Below are 4240 nucleotides of genomic sequence, written 5' to 3'. Positions count from 1 at the left end.
TCCATCTCAAAAAAAAAAAAAAAAAAAAAGTGAGGATTGGCTGGACTCATGGGACAGTGACAGACAGTTGACATGAGGCCCCTGACAGTCTGTCCTGAGCCGCAGCTAGATTAATGTTGCTGAAAATGTACCTTTCCATAGCACAACCCATCACCCTCACAACCGCCCTGCAAGCTCCCCTGAACAGCGTGACCTCCTGTCCATCCAGCAGCCTCTTTACGAGTGAGCTGCAGGACAAGCTCCAGTGCCCCGAGGACACTCACATGAGGAAGCAGGAAAGCGCTTCGGTGTCAGGACTCTGGGGAAGGTGCCTCCGGGCCAGGGGCTTGTAGTGCTGCCAGAGTCGGAAGTTCTCATAGACACTCTTGAGTTTACAGGAGTCATCCGGTGGGGCCTTGGCCTGGGAGGGAGCCAAGCTGCCCTCTCCATGAGCCCCTTGTGGCCATGGCCCAGCATTCCCTGGGGACACAATTGGGGCCACCTGGGCAGCCGGTGGTGGTGGTGGAAGAGGAAGGCCGTGGGACGAGCCTCCCTCGAAGGCCTGGGTGCCCCCAACCACCTGGGCAGATGTAACGGGCACCCCAGGAGCAGCTGCCAGGAGTAGGGGAGGTGGACACATGACACCTCCACAGAGGGCGCCTGGAGCCTGCCAGACAAGGGGGGCCTGAGTTAGGATCAAGGTCTGTGCCTGAGGGGCCGTCACAGGCCCCACTTCTGTCCGCAACTGGACAAAGACGTTGGAAGCCCCGGCCCCACTCAGGCCTCGGCCATCCTGTCCTGTCACCAGAGGTGTGCTGGGGAAGGCAGACAGCACCAGAGGGCCACCTGGAGGAACCGCTGCAGTCACGAGGGGCGGCCCGTGTGCTGGGCCGGGAGCGGGTGTGGCGAAGGGCAGAGCAGTGAACACAGACAGGGAGGCGCCAGGGTTCACAGTCACGCCTGGTCCCAGCACTGGGTATGCTGTGGAGACAAAGGAAAGAGGTGAATGAGCTGGGGTCTCCAGCTCCGCAGTAGTCACTGGGGAATCAGAGGTGAGTCCCAACAAGTGAGAGTGTGTGACAGGGAAACTCTGCAGCTTGCAAGTGTCCCTGAGTGTGCATCAGATGCTCTGTTCCTCCACAGGAGAGTCGCTCCACTAGAGAACCTGGCCCCAGTCACCAAGACTCCCTGACCCTTGTCTCCCAAGAAGCAACAGCCAAGCCTCTGCTGTCTCTGAGGGTCTCCCTCGGGTGTCCCTGGCAGACTGCACCAGCCTCACAGGCATCTCCCAAGCCATGGGTCAGGGATGAGTCTCTTGGCGGCTTGGTGGCTCTCAGCGTGCTCAGCAGCAAGTGAGGGGCCTACCCCAGGGCAGTGCTCGGCACATAGAAGGCTGACAGGAAGCCAGAAGTTTCCGAATATTATGGCCCCATCTCCTCTTCAGTCTTCTTTTCCCTGAAGCTCTTGTAAACGCCTTTCTTTCCTAGCTCAACACAACAAAAGAAAACCACTGGATAGGCCGGGTGTGCTGGTTCATGCCTGTAATCCCAGCACTTTGGGAGGCCGAGGCAGGTGGATCACCTGAGGTCAGGAGTTGAAGACCAGTCTGGCCAATGCAGTGAAACCCCGTCTCTACTAAAATACAAAAATTAGCTGATGGTGCATGCCTGTAATCCTGGCTACTCAGGAGGCTGAGACAGGAGAATTGCTTGAACCCAGGAGGCAGAGGCTGCAGTGAGCCGAGATCGTGCCACTTCATTCCAGCCCGGGTGACAGAGCGAGACTCCGTCTCAAAAAAAAAAAAAAAAAAGAAAACCACTGGATGGAAACTCACCCGAGCCAGCGCCCTAGGAACCCTGAAGATAACCCATAACACATCACAACCAGCATGCAAGCCATTGTCCTGGCACCACCCACACAAATGTTAAATAGGGGTCAGATTCAGGCCACCCATTCCTCAGTGCTCAGTGGTCCCAGCTGCCACTCAGGAAGCTCAGTTCCCAGGGAGCAGATCTGAGAAGCAGTGGTGGAGTCCCCTGAGATATTGTCATTGTGTAGCCAGCAACAGCTGCACATGATTAGAACACAGCCAGCAAATGGTGAGCAGCAGGGCTATCAGGGGAGGTGTCCGGGGATTTTCTTTTCTTTTTTTTTTTTTTTTGAGATGGAGTCTCGCTCTGTCACCTAGGCTGGAGTGCAGTGGCGTGATCTCGGCTCACTGCAACCTCTGCCTCCCAGGTTCAAGCGATTCTCCTGCCTCAGCCTCCTGAGTAGCTGGGATTACAGGTGCCCGCCACCACGCCCAGCTAATTTTTGTATTTTTCGTAGAGACGGGGTTTCACCATATTGGTCAGGCTGGTTTTGAACTCCTGACCTTGTGATCCACCCACCTTGGCCTCCCAAAGTGCTGGGATTACAGGCGTGAGCCACCACGCCCAGCCAGGGATTTTCACATCTATTGGTCATGTTACACTAGATAGTGGGACACGAAGCCCATCTCTTGTCCTTCTCCTTTGAGCTCCCAATAACTGAACATAGTGACCAACCAAGAACCAGGGGTTCTTGGGCCACAGGCCAGGTGAGGCAAAGTTGTCTGGAACTCATCCCTGTTCACTAGGACCTCGTGCAGTCTCTAGTCAAGGGGAATAAGGGATACAGCACATGCACCTCATCAGTCAGGACACACATCCTAATTTGAATAATAATAATAATAATAATAATAATAATAGGACTGTCTTCCTATTTGTGCGCTACTCTCTTTCCTCTACTGAAAAGGAAACCAGCCTTTTCAGACCCTTCCACTGAGAACCAGCAAGAATCCACACCTGTCCTCTGTTCATGAGGTAGTATAAATGGAACAGGAGCAAATTCTTCACCTCCACAGTAACACAAAGTGCAGAGGACGGGCCATGAGCTAGCTGACAAGAGGAAGTGGGTCTGAAGACCTGAGCTTCCACCAAAGGGCAAACAATTCAGAGCAACTCAGGAACCCTAGGCCCTGTGTTGCCTGAACTTCCCCATCTGCCCCCACCCCTGTTAAATCAAAGCCAACAGCTACCTGAACTGATGGAGAAGCCATCTCTGGGGAGGGAGCTGAGAGGCTCTGGGCTGTGGCAGTTACAGTGGCCCCCAGCCTCGCCCACCCAGAGGCTGTCACTACATGCTCTGTCACAGCCAACCCACCCAACAGTTTTCTGGCTGAGACCACTTCTCCCCACTCCTCCCTAAGAACTAGAAAACTCCAGATCAAATCCCTCTAAACACTATGGAAGGGCACCTTCCAGGTGCCTGAAGACACAGCACAGGGCTCAGGCTTGCCCGTCATTCTCCCTGGGCCATCAGCACAACACGATCCCACCACTCCCTACAAACACAGCGATGTGACCTGTCCCCCTCTAGAAAGGATCAATCCATCCTCTCCATCCTTTCCACTACACGGTGTATTCCCCCAGGCATCTTGGTTCGCCTCTAAGGAGCCGTCCTCCCTAACCACAGACTCAGGGTGCCATGGCCATCCCCAGGTGTGATGTCCTTGGGGACATCCAGTGCTCCCTCCCTCAACATCAGCCCTATAAGCTGTCCCCAGGGGCAGTTCAAATTTGAATTCCCAAAGAGTTGAGGCATGGCAGACTCGGATAATGCCCCCATCCCTACAGGCTCACCTCCATTTGAAGCCATCCCCTCAGGCTGGGCACTGACCACCGCTGTCTGGCAGTATCCGCAAAGAAAAAAGTCAAGGGCAGGACCCAGAGAGTGACCTGACTCAGCAGATCCTCCTGAGTCCAAGTGGAGCAGGTAGAATTTGAATGTAAATAGGTTTGGAACACAAGACCCGAGACATTCTGCAGAGGGGGAGGGGCAGTGGGCAGCTGGGCTTGGCAGGGGTGGGGGACATTCTGTGAAGGGCTCTGGCCAGTAGGCAAGAACCTGAGGTTCCCTCCCAACTGGACAGCAGCAACACAGATGGTGTGCGCCTCTTTAGGCAACTTTTAAATTGTCCTTCTCACTCACAGAAAAAGCTTCTACCTGATGTCCCCTTTACTTCCATTCTTTATCAACAGACCTACTTTTGTGCCAATCAACCCAAGCTCCTTCCCACTTTGGCTCTTTCCCACTCTTGATGAATTTCAACAGGGGCTGCATTTACTTAACAAAATTCAGAACTCGTTTTCAGTCTGAGCAACACAGGGTTTCTTAGGATGGCAAAGGGACTAAGTGTTTGAAATCAGAATGGTCTCACCTGATCCAGGCTATTAGGTGG

The 4240-nt window shown here is 54.1% G+C and overlaps 1 pseudogene; it reads right to left on the bottom strand.

Annotated features, from left to right (window-relative positions):
• Positions 1 to 259: 259 nt before the first annotated feature.
• On the bottom strand, positions 260 to 3853 carry LOC116465230 (NUT family member 2B-like; annotated as a pseudogene).
• Positions 3854 to 4240: the final 387 nt, after the last annotated feature.

The sequence above is a fragment of the Hylobates moloch genome, unplaced genomic scaffold (assembly GCF_009828535.3).
Source record: "Hylobates moloch isolate HMO894 unplaced genomic scaffold, HMol_V3 SCAFFOLD_3901, whole genome shotgun sequence".
NCBI lineage: Eukaryota > Metazoa > Chordata > Mammalia > Primates > Hylobatidae > Hylobates > Hylobates moloch.
This window is presented reverse-complemented; position numbering and strand designations above follow the sequence as displayed.